Consider the following 16,588-nt stretch of genomic DNA (forward strand, 5'->3'; position numbering starts at 1 on the left):
TTCCCAAATATTAATTTCTCAGATTAAGTAGGAGCATCTAAATTGGTATCATGGGATCTGAGAAAAGAATTTGTGTTTCTCCTACATATAAATAGTAACACTGTGGACTATTATAAAAATAAAAAGGGGTGGCAAGGAAGGAATAACATTCTCAGGAATTGTAAATGCATAGCAGAATGATTACAAGTTTGTGTCATGCATTCTGTCAGTTCTAATCACACACAGATAAGACTTCCCATACGAAAAAAAAATCGATGAGCATATAAACTCACAATTTCAGTCCTGAATTTAGTCAGGGAGTACCTTCATTGGCCTCACAAAATGATAGAGAAACAGCCACATTCTTCAAATGAAGACCATGTTGATTAAACACTTAAAACAGGAAGGAGCCAGAGAGTTATGGATTTTAAGTGGACAAATTCAAACCCTCTCCTTTCAGGCTATTTCTTTATCCTTGAATAAAAATGTAAATGTGAAAAAACAAAAACTTAAAGATTTTGAATCTCTTAACTAATATGCAGGCATACTGTGAAATTTTTCAGAATTCTTCCTAATACTGGCCTTTTTAGTTTTTAACTATTCTGGAGTGTGTTTCTTTAACTGACATGATTTTTACTGGATATCAACTTTGAAGGTATTTAAGAAATAGAAATAGATAAATAAAAATATTTTTTAACCTCAAGATCTAAGAGAAAATTCTTACAAATACTGTATCAGCATTCTTGATGATGCTTTAAAATAGATATGTACATTTAGGAACCTATTAAGCACTTAAAAAAAGATGACTTCTCAAGGCAATTTGCAAACCTTGGTTTCATCGAGATATATGTCAGTATAAATCAGGAAGCTTCAGTTCACCGTTTTTCTAAACAAGTATGCCATAATCTTTGCTAGCTCTGTTTCCGTGAGACCATCATAAATCTGCCACACTGCACTGTCTCCTCAGACCACAGTCACAGATTCAAATACTTGACAGAGTGAACTATACCTTCGGCGAGTCTATATCAGAGTCAGTAATCTCCCTCACCTGTGGTGCATGTTTCATTTTTAACAAAGTCTTCCTAGAAATGCACCCATCGTGCTTCAGGTCTATCCATTATTATCATACTCTACGGAAAATTACCTTTTTCGGTCAGCCTAGCAACACGAAATAGGAAAGGACACTCCTTTTTAATGTCTGTACATAAATGGTTTGCATACAATGTCTACAAAATTAGCTAGGGTGGACTTTGGTGGACTGAACGCAAACATAGACTCAATTGGTATAAAACATTTTTCTCAGTTTGTCACTGCTGATGTTTTATTTGCTTTGATCTAAAACTGCTAATATTAACCAAGAGGAAGGGATAACTAAGATCCATTATTTTAGATTTATTTCTAATACTGAAGGTGTCTACTAAAAAAAAAAAGTAAAATAAAAAAAATGAAATGATTTAATTTTCAGTTTTCAAACTTAAAATGGTATATTAAAGTCAGAAAAAAATGTTTAAACCTTTCCCTTTCTGGAATTACAGTTTATAGTTTTATATTTATTGAATGCATTCATAGTCTCCCTTAGGATGTGAAATGTATGGAAATATATGTGCATTACTAAAGAAAGAACTAAATTTATTCTTTCCCCACATCATGCTCTTCTTTGCAGTGGAGGTTTTTAATTCAATACAGAGCTAGAATGAGATGGAGCCAATTTCCTGGTCTATATGTGTGACAAATGCTAAAAGTGGCACAAGATTAACAAATTAGTTGAAGTATAGATCTTAAAAGATTTTTTTTCTGTGTGTCTAAATCAAAATTCATACTTTATTTGAAACGAAGCCTTCTTTAGAATTCAAGAATGACCAAAGGTCTTTTATTTCTCTGTATTTAAGATGAAAAGAGAGGATGTATGACAATATGCTAGCAATTTTTAAAAGCAAACTGTATTTGTGGGAAAGCTTACAAAGATTATATATTTGGAGTATAAAATAATTTTCATTGAAACATTAACTCCAATGTATGATTTAGCAAAATAAAAATAAAAATTATTTTCAAAATAAATAGTTACTCCTTAAATAAAAGCATAAAATGAATTACAGGGGTAAAATTTATTTATTTCTGTATGTTGGGGTAAAAATAATGTTTAAAATATTAGATCCCAGATAAATACATTTACTTTTCTAGTAGCATGCCTAGTTTTTTGATGTTAAATGAAAACTATCAAAGCTTAGCTATTTCACCTAACTTCAGAATCATGTACTTGATATATATCTAACACCAAACAATAAAAACATCTGTGACAATAAAAGCATGGAACAGTTGTGGAATTGTTTAATTTAGGAGAAAATAGCTATGTTTGATAATCACATGTGCATGAACGGATTTCTCCTCTTTGTCGAGAAAGTTATATTTTGCAAATGGTCTTTTGTTTTTCTGAAAGGAATCAACTTATTATGTGAAAGGGATTTTTAAAAGGTATTCTGAAGTATGTGTTTTAGGTTGAGCTCACTCTGATGTTGAAAGCCTTGTCACACAGTCCACCTGTTTTGCTTGGGCTTAAATTATATAAAAAATACAGCATCTTAAAGCAAACACAATCTTACTTGTTGTATCCAAACATGATAACACGCTTAAAATTCAAGAAGAGTTCTATGCAGGTTGTATGTCTCAGTCACCCAATCTCCTTTCACATATCTGTTCATGTTGACAGACTATGTCATAATACATCAGCAGAAAGATCAGCACAGAAGAACAAAATTTCATCACCTGACAGCAAGAGGAAAACTGATTTTCAGTATTAAATTAGTAAAAATATACCATTACCTCACTTCCAATAAGTCTACTACCTTTAAAAAAGAAAGTGCTATAATCAGAAATGTATGCAAAAGCTATTAGGTTCATTTATTTCTTTGGTATCACCCTTTGATTGACAGCCTATTTTCATTTTATCTTTTATAAGTTATTTTATTTGCTATATCGTGGGAGCAACTTAGAGAATCCAAAAAATACTATTTATTCCTGAGACATGTAGTATTACATATGTAAAAATATATATCTGCCAAATGTTTGGAGGACACTTTATCCAAGACTAATCAGGAGCAGAAACCTCCTGACCATTGAAATGGAAATGGGTATTTTAGCTTCTGAGAAAAGTTAGGTATCTTTTTCATAGAATGTCTCCCTCTGTTTGGATTTCAAGAGAAATTTAGCAATACCTGTAATAAATAATGTCTTTTGCAGCCCTGGGCATCATCTGCCTCTTAGGCTTTTAATTTTGCCCCTGTTTGAACACCCTACAACATATGCACTTCTCTTTTGTCTATTATCCTGGAGTTGTGCTATTCCCAAATATTGACATCATCTACTTTTATCAGCATTAACTGCTCTGAAGCTTCCCAGGCTCATGCTCGGCTCTATTTCTTCCTATTGATTATCTTCCTCACTCCAGCAGGTAGCTAGCCAGCGAGGCTGTCCTGAGAAATAGCTTCCAATGACTTTATACGCACAATTTACACGGAATTGTTTAAAGAAGATATTAGCCTCAATACAAATCAGTGAACCTCATTTAGTCAATACTGCACAATTCCGCTGTTGGCACCCTGTCACATGTTCGACTTTACAGTCAGCTGCTGTACCCAGTCTCCACATTAGCCATAGTATTTAGTTTCATATTAAAATGAAGACGGGGTTTTCTTTTTTTTTTCACTTTTGCTTTTCTTTTTGAAATCTTTTCAGTATATGTTTTATATCACCTCACCAAGCCATGTGATAGTAATATATTTTGAAATATAAAAACCTGAGATTAAATGTTTGATTTTTGACAGTGTTCTTAAATATAATAAATTCAAAAGGAAATACTGTTAAGTTAAAATGGAGTGTTTTTCATTAAGTCCAATCAAATGGTAGACAACAAAGGATCTTTTATTTGAGAATATGAAGTGAAAATGAAAACCAGAAAAACCTTACTAAGAAAAGGTCCAGCTAAATTATATTGGAAAGAGGTCTCCAGATTGTGCTTGGGTGTTTCTTTTGCTAAAAGTGAATTAAACTAAGATATGTTATGAAGAAATATTTTACAAAGAAGCAAAACTTAATGCTTTGTGGAGATGAAAATAAGGTCTAAGGACGGTTGACTTTGAAAATAATTCGAAAGAAAGATCACATATGAACAAAATTGCCACAGCATCTGATCTTTTCTTATAATCATAACAGGGAAATGTTTGGGGGAAAGTAACGCTGCCATGGCAATGCTGTAAAATTCTAGAAGGGGTGTTTACATTTCAGAATTACCCCTCCTTAAACTACTGGTTTATGATAGCTAATGAGATGATATCCAAATGTTGAAAACGGGAAAATTCAAATGAAAATCTAAATGTGAAATATAATATAATGAAATAACTAAGCAACATAATACTACTCTGAATGTTTGTGCAAATATTGCAAAATGAACTGCAATGCATTAAAATTCTTTAGTGCTTGTGTAATACATAAGTGAAGGTTTACATATAAAAGTTTTAGCTATCAAAAAAGGGATCTTTGTATCATAGTATACCAAATTTTTTACTTGAAAACATCACTAACATCGTGGGGTGTGTTCTGAAAAGTTGTCATTAAATCTATTTGCACACTGCTTTGTAAATTGAAGTTCAAGGTAAGAATAGAACAGGCTGATCAAAACAGTCTATTTGTTATCAAATGCATACTTTAGCTTTACTGTTACCAAATGCATCCTAAAGCCTTACTTCAGCTGAGTGGCAGGAAGCTTTGGAGAATACAAATGGTAGAGAAAACAATAATTTCAGTTTTAGAGATTTTTAAAGGGCTGAATATCTTTTATGTAAGTAAAGAGTTGAACAGAATGACAATTTTAAATGAGTTAGTTGTAATAATAATAATATTTTGAAAATTAATATAGAAAAGAAATTAAAATCGTATAACAAATTATGGTAAATATTTCTAAATTTTCCCATTTTCACTGTAAAATGTTAAAGGTGATTTTTGTATGACCTTTGCTTTCATTTCTTTTCTCTTTAAATATCGCTGGTAGGGAACTAGAGCTCTGAACCCCAGGTAGAGAAGACACACTAAAAGATGGTCAGTCTATCCTGACTGTACGTCTTTTCACACATTTATTGCAAACTGACACTCATATAACAGCTTTTCTTTTTCATCACAAAGATTCAACAAAGAACAATTCCAGTATCAGGGGAAAATCATACCCCAAGAAAAAGAAAGATGCCATAACTGCATATTCAGGCTGCATAAATACAAGTGTGGCGGGATAATTGTAATATTTGTGTGTGACAGTGTTTTACAATTTAAAGAAGTCAATAATCTAAATTTGAGGGTATTCAGGTATAATTATACATAAGTATGTAGGCATCCTGTATTACATGCAATATACAAATATAAATTTCAGTTCCAAATGAACAAACATCATTAGTCTTTCTTTAGTTTAAAATATTCTCTGATGAATATGTATTTATACATTAAATGTATTTCTACAAACTAAATTATGAGTTCCATGCTAGTCTGTATATCATGATATTCTAATATTAAATAAAATTATATATTTTATGTATTCACTTAAACACAAGAACATTCTCAATGACACAAACATAAGCACAAACAATGTGCACATACTGACATGTTTTTAAACAAATAGCAACAAAATAGACAAACATTTCAAGTAAATAAAGATGCTGAGATTTTTCAAAAAAATATCTTTCTAAATTAACTATAATGCTTTAATGTAAGTGAATACTGTTTTCAAATTATGTTAAAACAAAATTCTCAATGATTCTCCACAGTAACTTTCAAAAGAAGTTAATTTTTAAGTAGTTTTGATTAAATTTCCAAAATATAAAGGAAAACTATTTTTATTTCTGTCTATTAAAACCCATGTAGGAAAACATGATTCTGGATCTATAATATTTATAAATCATACTAAAGATAAACATTTAAAATCTATAGTGACCACCTGTATAGTTTACCAAGATGATGGCAAAAGTCATGCATGTCATTTCACTGAATTATTTTTAGTAGCTATTATAAGTGCTATATTTAGTCCATTTATTTCAAATAAATACTTTTCCATAAATATTCTTACTAGTATAACCTAGTCACAAAGAATATTTTATACCAAAAATTAACTTAAAATATAATATTGCATCCTATGGAATACTCCCCTTTCTAAGAGTATAAATTTATCCAAACTAAGCACACAAATACACACACACTCACACACACACATTTTGCCAGATCATTAAACTGAAAATGTAGCCATTAAAGTGATTATTACATTGTCATGTATGAAATTATGTAGCTGTTAAAATATATAATCATTTTGTTTAAACAATTTTACATAGTTAACAACATATTGGTAAGTATTGTCAATGATTTTTATAAAGTGTAAATATTTTAAAATATCAACTAACACATGTATCTATTAAAATTCTAAGATAACTTCATTTACCTAAGAATGTAAAATCAAACTAAATAGCTAATTGAGATATTTCATAATCTCTTAATTTCATAGAAAAATATGTATTAACAATGTACAATATTTAAGGAAGTTAATATTAGCGTTCTTATACAGAGAAAGTACATTTGTACATCTATTGCCATCTGTGTAAATACAGAGATATCATTATATATATATGTATCTTGTCAATTGATGTATTCTGTGTAGAGAAGGAAAGCATTCTCATAATCTAGAATAAAGCAATAAAGGGGTGTAGGTATGTTTGTAGAAACAGAGGAAAAGAACTGGTAGCTTTACAAAGAGTTATTAAAGTAGAATGTTAACACGTTTGAAAATGAGTATGAAGGCATTATACTATATACAAAAATCTCATTGATAATTTTTCTTCTTTCTCTCTTTTTCTATATGTGTTTGTGTGTGTTTGGCTGCTAACAAGGAAATGAACATTTGAGATGAAGGGGAAAGATAACTGTATAGAAATTTCAAATAGGGCATTTTGGTTAAAATTACTAAATTAAAATTTAAATTCAATTGGGTTTTCTTTCCTGAAATAGAAAATGAAGAGCTCATTGGATGGGCATGAGAATCACACCCTATTTTGAAATATTTCCATTACAATTTTCCCATGCATATATTTGTATCACTAATACCCTATAATATTATAAGATATTCTAATGGAATGTATAAAAATAGCATGAAATAAACCTGAAAGGGTCATCTTTGTAGCATAAAGATCAAGACTTCAAGGAAAGAGAAAGTTTCTTATCATTTGATTCAGCTATAACTGTTTTAAACCTCCTAGTTTAAGCAGTTTTATGTATATCTACTTGTTGGTATTTCAAATTTGTCATTGTTTCAATATTCTAGGGCCAAAAGAAAATAATACAGGGGGATAAAGGAGAGTTTACATAGTCACCTAAAAGTTACTATCTTGGCCACTCTAATATTATGCATGTAGATAGTTATAATCCAAGTAATTCCAATGCTACAGCATCCAGGTGATGCAAGTAAATGCCTTCAACAGAGAAAAGCCCCTCATAGCAGGTATCATTCACTAGTACCTGCCTACGTAGATTCCTCAGGCTTTTAGTCTTAAAACACATTTCTATATAAAAAGAACCCACTTTAACTAGAAGGGTAGCAATGATCTTTGTCCTGAAGTTGACAAAAAGCAGTAGACAAAAAGTTATCTGTAATTGTCAAGTGGACATATCCATTTCCTAATTCCTAGATAATTAAGGAGGATAAAACTATATATACCCCAATCACCTCCTTTCAAGATGATTAAACTCATGATACAGTGGAATCAAAGCAAGTTATGGAGTTGGGGAAGAATATAAAGGAATGGAGGGAGAAAAACCTTTTTCTTGGCTCCACAAAAGGTTGAGGGCCTAATTATTTTTAAGTATAATCCAACCAACCTCTTCTCATGCTTAGCTGCACTGAGTGACACTATTTGTGATGCCCAGTGTGCTGAAACTGAGCAGGTTGCTGTCAGTTTAAAAATGACTATAATAAAAGTGACCATGAAGATGGATCTTGTGATTTTGCGTTTCTAATCAGTCATCTGTGAAGAACACTTTTGCTTTGATTCAGCATACTGGTGACAGCCATGATTGATAGTGCATGAGGATGAAAAAAGGTTATTAACTGTCTTCCTATTAAGCTCAATGTTTTACCCCTCTAGGTATATCTCATAGTTTAAGTTAAAGTACTTACTCAGGTAAGGTCAAGAATGAACTCTATGGAGATGGTATCCATTTTGCTGAAAACGAGCAAGGCAGTCTTGCACTGATTTTTTTTTTAAATTTAGCACTTAAACTACATTTAATTCCACCATTTTATTCATTAGCTAAAAAGACAAATTCTCCCTTTCCAACAGCATCCACAGTGAAAACACTAAATGTACAGAAAATAGTTTTAATTGTAAAGATTTGAATATAGAGCTGACTAGCAACATGTGTGTAGCATGTACATAAATCTATATTTAAACAGATGGTCATATACTGTATAGTCTGAGGGTATGTTTGAGGGTAGACACTACACTCCTTTATGATGACAAAATAAATATCTCTATAGTATATGCAAAAAATTGTTTAATTGTAAATAATTTATACATGGCAGAGGAAAAAATAATAAAGAAAAAAATTACCTTTTCTAGGAAATGCAAAGGAACTAATAGAATATTTAGATATTTGTTTTCATTTAAATGTAATGTATTAATTTATGAACTTCACCTTATTTTAATTTTTTAAATTAGAAATATTACAAATAAACATGTGAATGACAGTATCTGTCCATGTCTTTGACTAGTTTACACATGTTCAAATACAAATAGTCTTATAGAACCTAAGGTATTTAAAGTTGCTGAAAAAATAAATAAATAAAGTTGTCCACTAAGTATGCTATTTCATTAAGTGAAATAACAAAATTTTAAATGTTGTATTTTCTGTACCCATTTATTCATACTGAAGCTAAAAATGTACTGGAAGGTTTTTGCACATTTCATTGAACTTCTCTTTGAGAACATTTTAAATTTACAAGTTTGTTCCTGGAAGATAACAGATTAAATATATACATTTTCATTTAAAATAATGGAATTATGTTTCTTCATACATTTCCCACTGTAAACACTCAGTACCTCTCAAATGCAATGTGAACTGCAAAAATATTAAAGGATATCAATAACCTGGCACTGAATTAACTATTTAAACTATAACCAAATTTCAGTTCTGTGTGCTTGATGGTTCTTCATTGAACAACTCTGCAGAGTGGCATAGAATAAGAAAATGTTACCAGAATGCCATTAGAGTTTCACTGCAGGGGAAATCATATTATGTCTAAAAGTTTTCTCTAGCATATCATGACCTGCTTCTCCAATGTCAGTTATTATACCCATTTTGAGTCTGTAATAAATTATAAGCTGAAAATGTACTGTTTTAATATTAGGATCCATCAACAACGAAATATAGAGAAAGTTAGGAAATGAAGTTCAAGATTTCATTGAATTTCTCTCTAGAGCCACAAAAATTGGCTCTGTCCTACTTTGCTTAATATTACAATTGCTGTTTTAAGAAACCTTTCCAGTCCTCTAGGATTTTATGCATGCCAAGGATAATTTAAATACTTACATACTTTAGAGCCTAAAAAAGTTTAGATGTTAGATCAATATGAAAACTGTTTGTTTAATGAATTGTGTTTATGTGAGGTGGACTTAAGGGTAGATTTTAGAATTCATACAAGATTTCCTCAATATTGCATAGGAACTTCATTATGAAATGGATTTCTCTTTCTGTCCTATCCAACTTCAACAAAGGCGTGTTCTGAAACTTTGAAATCAATGATGAGATCAGTGATAGAGGGGCTTATATGGGTAATGATAACATACCATATAAATATTTGTTAAAGGTTTCACAGTGGAATTATAATGGAAAAAAAAGTATGCTGTGTTTCTCAAGAACACTCTGTGCTTTTAAAATCAAAAAAAGAAAAATGTATTTTCAATCTATCTCATGTTAATTAACAAGTTGTTCTAAAATATTAGCAAAAGTCCCATCTTATTCTGTCTGCCTACTTGGGAGTGTCTTAAGGAAAATGAGGAAATTACAAAGGCTAGGTAGGCCCAAGAGAAACGCTCAAATTTCCTAGTTAAGGCTCTGCTTTTTCTCTAGAGAACTGAGATCTAGAACATACATTACACACAGTCCACATTTTAGGAAAGAACAAGGAAAGGGCAGTTTCAGGTGAAGTGTAGGTCATTTCCAAGGCAATCAGCATAGCTGAAAGTGACGTTGAGTTTTTGCAGAATCCAACACTTCACAGACAGTAAAAGTTTAAAAAGGTCACAGTTTCCTCTATCCTTTTGGAACTCCAAAATGTTTCATTAATTTTGCCCAAGCAAGTGATAGAACTGGTGAAGAAAAATCCCATACCTTTGTGCAAACCCTTTAAATTTGATTCTGAGGCTACTGTGATTGGGTTTCAGGGAACATTGGGACACAAGGCATCTTTAGTTTGCAATATCTAGGGCTCTGATTACTTTTAGCTTGAAACTCTCTTGCGAAGCTCTTCCAATCTTACCGCATCCCTCCCCCCGCCCCCTCCTTTCCCTCCTGTTCTTCTAGACCTACAGGGTAGGGGTATGAATTGGGTGGTGCACATCTGTGTAGCCAGACCCTGGAGGCTGACAGCTGCGGTCCACTCCCAGACCGCGTACCTGAGCGTGGCGGCCACTCTGCTCTTCTGCCCAACCCACTCCTGCCTGCAGTGTTGCCGCTGTCACACCAGCCGGTGATTTGATAGGCTTGTCGGGTTGCCATGGTGTTGACTTCTTGCCTCTGAGGAGCTGCCCAATGACTGGAGGTCTGGGATTAAAGCGGGAAGAGGCAGCGGCCACAGCGAATTTCAGCGGCAGCTGCAGCAGCAAGAAACAAGAAGTGAGAGGACGAGGTCTTTAGACTGCGCTCCGCCCGCAGCCAGGGCTGCCGGGGACGGAAGGAGAGGAGGTGGGGGGTGGGGCATGGGGAAGGTTGGAAGGATGACCACTCCAGGCCGGAGGATGCAAGTGAGGGGTTTGAGACGCGCTCAGGAATAACTCCTAAGTAATTGGCACGCGTTGAGGGGGAAAATCGTCCGGAATTCGTTATCATTCACACAAGACATGACCCGGGCGGGTAGTGGTGGGACTGGGGTGTTAAAAAGGACTTAAGTGGGTGATACACTGCCCCCTTCAACCCCCACCCTTCAATTGGGAAATGAAGTCATTTGACAAATAAAGAGGTCCTATCCGAAGAACTTTAAATCAGGATAACTAACTTAATCCTGAGAAGAGAAAGTGCAATTAGACGGCAACCAAGTAAAAGAAAATAGTAGCCCAGGGGATGGGGGGTGCGGGAACGATGCTGGCGTGAGAGGTGGGATGCAGAGAGCTGTGTGTTTGACGCACACCCCCAGACGGGAACTGTAAACTAGGAAATGAAAGGGAAAGAACCCGCTTCTGTTATAAATTAGGAGGTAGGTAAAGGTTACGCAAAGAAGAAAAGGGAAAGTAAAGCTGTTAAAAGAATAGAATAAAACCCTTGGGAGTTGAACTTGCAATCTTCCCCGCTCCCCCCCCACCGTGCCCCACCCCCCACCCCCCACCCCCCGCGGCTCTCCAACCCAAGGGGAGAAGGAGGAGGAGAAAGAGAGTTCATTCTGGTGTGATGAGAACTCTCTGGAATGTCTGGAGGAGAGGATAGGAGTGCGAGGGTAAGAAGACCCGGGTGCTAAATTAAAAAAGCAGGAGAGAGAAACGGGGGAGGGGCGGGGGAGGCAGGAAATATTCGGCGATTCACCGGAGGGACGAAGAGATGCAGAAGAGAGAGATGCCAGGAGAAGGAAAAAGAAATGCAGAAGTTCAGACCTGTAGCGTAAAGGCACTACTAGAGTCAGTAAGAGAGCAGGCGGAAAAAGGTGTGTGCAGCGGCGGGAGGCGTGGGAAGCCCCCCCCCCCCGCCCCCACCTCCGCCCGCCCTGTCAACCAGAGGCAGCAATCGCCAGGTCTGAGGCAGAAAGGACAGAGAGTTGCAGGGACTCGGGCGGTGGCGCGAGCACCGCGGGGCAGCACCCGCGAGCTGGGACCAGGTGCCGCGCCGCCAGCGTCCGGCTCGGGGCGACCCGGGGACTTCTCTGGCAAGAAGAAGAGCTGCTCGCTCAGCATGCCGGAGTCACGATTCACCGCGAGTCCCAAACCCACGTCTCACTAACTACTTTACAGCCACTTTCATTGATTTTCTTTAACAAATAAACATAATACCCGTTACAGCAACACTTCCTCTTGCTGCAGCCAGAATGCCAGAAGCTCTGCTGGTTGCATTACTCCGGACAGCAGTTCTCCTAGCTCTAAATGAACTGTTTTCCTTCACTTAAAGGATCAGATGTGTGTAACGACCTTCAGGTTTGGGGCATTCAGTCCTCGCCCCCTACCCTCCTCTATAGTCTGGGAATCACGTTTTAGTATGAGTAGAAGACAGGTTCAGACACAAGTTTCCAGATCTGGTAGGGCTCACTGATATTTGCATATTAATCTTTGCTAATAAAAAGTAACTCAATTTGGAAGGGAAACGCCGGTAAAGAAATTGATTCCTTTGCAACTGCAGGGAGATTAACGCTAGTCCGACAGCCACACCTAAACTACTCCCCTTGAGCTGTCTCTTAAAAATATTTCCTTTTAAAATAAAGAAAGTATTTATTTTAGAGTAGCCCCCCTCCAAGAGTGGTTTCTGCTCGAGGTTCTTCCATACATGTCAAAGGGTTGTTGAATTATTCATTATTGTAATTACTATCATCATTGTCATTATCCCTTTCCATGTGGAAATAATTTTATTATCGTAATTTGATATCTGGAGAATTTCCTGTTAGTCGTTTGATAATCATTTTTTTCTGCTGAAAAGAAAAGTTTTGTTTATAAATGAGATAGAGAAAATGTTTTAAATGCTTTGATGTTTGCTATAGATTTCCGTTTATCTAATCGATCGGAATGCCAATAAAATCGATTAAAGGTTTAGTGTTTTACAAACAACCATTTTGTGCTTTTTGATTTTACGTTCAGAATGATTTTAATAAAGCTAATGTTCTCCTTTAACAAACCCTTTAAAAAACCCAAACCTTTATCGTTTTTCTTTTATTATCAGAAATTGCCACTTAAAGTTCTTCTAATAGGAAAATTTAAAAAAATACAAGCAATGGCCGCAATGGTTTAAATTCCAACCTCTTGTTGTTCAAGGTATTTAAATAAAGCCCCTTAAAATCTTGGTGAATTATATGCGATCATTCAGTGATTGCGGAATATTAAATTAAACTTAGATAAATCCGCATTGAAGGAGGCAGCACCCAATCCTGAATTTATTTCCCATTTTCTCTAACAGCATCACTGCGCTCCTCTCTTTGCAATGACAATGTGCCAAATCTGGGCATTTTGAAAACATTTTCCATATGCTTTAACAGGGGACTGATAGACAAAGAAGAAAAGGAGATGATCTTTTTGCTCTGAGGTATATTTTCTTTAACCTTTTTCTGTTAGACTTTTACTGATAATTATTTTAAAGTAAAACTTGGAAAATCACTTAATGCTTTTTTTTTTTGCTTTCACCTTTTTTTCCCTTTCTTGTAGTTTATTCCTAAAGTGGAATTTTGATACAATATAATGTAAAGTTATCATTTCTATACCTTGACAAACAACATTTGTTTCAAAATCTTTGATTCATCTAGTTTGCTAGCTGCCTTTTGTAATTAAAGATGGATTTAATTATACATTTTATAACTTAGATCAGATGGGCTGTTTGTTTGCTGTAGGATTTAATGGTGCTTTTGTCTAATATTTAGGGATGTTTCATACAGAGGTGGGTGGTGGCTTTTCTTCAGCTATAAAAATCTGGACCTTTTTCTTTTTTTTTGCCTTAGAAATGTGGATGTTTGGATGACTGTAATGTCTTGCTTTAAAATAATTCTGTTTGGTGGCTGCAGTTAATATATTGTCTATACTGCATTTCACTGACTAAATATAGATGTTTCAGGTTTAAAAAGATCACAACTGTATCTTCTATTCAGTGAAACCACAGTTATTCTTTTTTCCCCTCGCTTGTCTGTCTTTTCCCATCTTCATCGTTGTCTGTTAGAGCTCTTCCCCAGACCGAACTTAAAATTTCGTTGGCTACTCTTGTTGGAAATATCTCCTTGTATTTTGAGAAAGGTGTGTTTGTGACCCTGGATGGTGTGAGTGTGCAAGTGTGTGGGATGTGGGGGTCAGTGGTGATAAGGAGTTCTCATTCATTTGCATAAGAGCTATAGAAGTGCTTGTGAAGTTGGTGAAGTGCTATTGTTTGGGAACAGACCTGTCTGATTTTGTTTATAAACACTGGGCTGGTTGCCTAGAGGGAAAGGAGGTCACAGCACTGTCTGAGCCCTGACCTCTGGAAGGCCAGAGGGCGTCTGACTTTTCTCTTTTCTTTCCTTTCTCCCCCCACTTAATTCTTCCCTCAGACCCTCCATAACCCCTCTCCCCTCCTCATACCATACCTTACCTTACCTGTGTCTAACATAATGCAACACCCTCCCCTCCCCATACACGTGTGCACGCGCACACACACACACACACACACACACACACACACAACCAGGTCAGAACCTTGGGGCCGGGGGTGGGGAGATAAAACCAATTTACTTCAAAGTTAAAGCAAAAACTGGACTTAAGTATAGAAAGGGAGACATATATGGGAATATGGAAATACAGAGATAGAACCAAGGAGTAGGAGGGGTCATTTTTATGTTAAAAAAAAAAAAAGGAGGCTATAGAGAAGAACCAGGTTGGGGGAGGGGAGAGAATCAGTGAAGGAGGGATTTAACTGCCCACAAATACTACACACACACTCACAATGCCTTTCCTCTTTGAATGTCATTTTATCTAGTTCACTGTCACCATCAAAGAGAGTGTCCATTCTGGATGTTAGTTCATATTTTAAATCTCTTTCCTCCTTTTTGTGAATTCTCAAGGAAAAATACTTTTTTTCATGGTAATGAGAAGTGGCTTTCCCACACGATTTCTTCAGTTATTCCACTGGAAATATGTTCGTGACACTTTCCCCAATATACCTTGCACTTTCCGATTCACTGTCAACTTCACTATCTCCCCGTTACAAATATAACCTCCCACCACACACACACACACCTCTTCACTCAAACAAAATGACAGACATTGGTATCAGGTTTAAGTGTGTTTTGGAAAAAGTTGCTGAGTTAAACAAAAATGTTAGTTAACAGACTGCCTTTGTTAAATAGCCCCCGGGTGGAGAAGACCCAACAAAAAGAGCGAAGGAGGAGGGGGGCTGAGGATCTGAAAGTGTCTGTGGTGATATAAAGAGTTCCTAACACTGAAATCACTTGTAATACCTCGTTTCAAACTGAGCTCATCTATAGACCCCGGAAGCGCGGTCAAAAGACTGGGAACCTTTTCCCCTTGGGCTGGGGTTGGTCTCGGACTGGAAGACTTAAGGGAGAGGGAGGTGGGGTATTTATTAGAGACTTGGCCAGAGCAGGGCGGGGGAAGTGGGGAATAGACAGCTAAAGACTCATCAAGCCGATGGGAAAGCCCAGAGTGTCCGCCGCAGAGATTTGGGAAATAAAATACGCCGAGAAAAAGTCTAGAAGTGGAAATTACCTTTTGTCTCCATGTTAATTACTCCTTGCTGCCAAAACTCCACACCCAACCACCTGGTAGCCCTTGAGTGCTCCCGCAGCTCTGCACCCGGGGTCAGTGTCCGAGTGCTCAGCCGGGGGCTGGGCTCGCCGGGGGCAGCCCTGGGGAAAGTGCAGAAGAGGGTTTGGGCAAAGTTCTGGGTGCGGCAGGCAAACCTCGGCTCGTTTCACTTTGGAATCAAAAGTAGCCCAGCGTTCTGTGAGGACGGCGGCGGGTTCGCGCAGAGTTTAGGGACAGCGGGATGATGGGGGTGGGGGTGGGGGTGCAGGGTCAAAGGTGGACGGCCAGGAGTCCGCAGGGACTCGAGCGGAGCAGCTGGGTTTCCCGGAGCCAGGGGCCGAGGACGAGGGCGCCAGGGGCAGCGGCCCAGCCGGGTCGAGCCTGGCGGAACGCGCCCGCGCCCCGGAGCAGCCCGCGGGCTGGGCTCGAGCTCGCCCGCCTTGCCGCGCCCCTGCCCGCGGTGCCGCGCTCCGCGCCTCCGGGCCCACCCCTCGCAGACCTGTGGCCGCGGCTCCCAGCTCCCCTCCGCGCGCTCCAAGGCCGAGCCCTGGAGGAAACTCTTGACTCTGTGCTAGTTCCTCTCTGCCCCTTCCCCTCAGACCATTAACCCCCGACCCTCACCCCAGCCTGTCTTCTTAGGAAAGAGGTGAAAGAGGACCAGGAAGAGATGATTCAAATGAAACACACACACACACACACACACACACACACACTAGGAGGGGGAATACTCGCTAGCAGAAGAGATTGCAAAAGTGGGCGCCCCTCTTACAAATCCTTCTTCCTTTTGTTTTCTTACTTAGAATTCAATAACCAGCCCCCCCAACGCACACACACACACACCAGCTGTATTTTTCAAGAGAAGGAGGGATGCGGGCACAGAAGAAAAATAGCCA

At 37.1% G+C, this 16,588-nt stretch overlaps 1 long non-coding RNA gene across 6 annotated transcripts in view; it reads right to left on the bottom strand.

Annotated features, from left to right (window-relative positions):
* Window positions 1-15,741, bottom strand: part of LOC121820340 (uncharacterized) — a 59,081-nt gene extending 43,340 nt beyond the window's left edge. For 4 of the 6 annotated variants that reach the window (XR_009594959.1, XR_009594960.1, XR_009594961.1 and 1 more), the window contains exons 1-2: window positions 15,657-15,741; window positions 10,677-10,874 (exon numbers count right to left, since the gene is read on the bottom strand). This is a non-coding gene — a long non-coding RNA (uncharacterized LOC121820340). Of the gene's footprint in view, window positions 1-2,579; window positions 2,743-10,676; window positions 10,875-15,656 lie in introns of all 6 variants that reach the window. The other 2 variants (XR_009594962.1, XR_006060839.2) reach the window with 2 other exon arrangements.
* Window positions 15,742-16,588: the final 847 nt, after the last annotated feature.

This window comes from Ovis aries, chromosome 9 (genome assembly GCF_016772045.2).
Source record: "Ovis aries strain OAR_USU_Benz2616 breed Rambouillet chromosome 9, ARS-UI_Ramb_v3.0, whole genome shotgun sequence".
In the NCBI taxonomy this organism is placed as follows: Eukaryota; Metazoa; Chordata; class Mammalia; order Artiodactyla; family Bovidae; genus Ovis; species Ovis aries.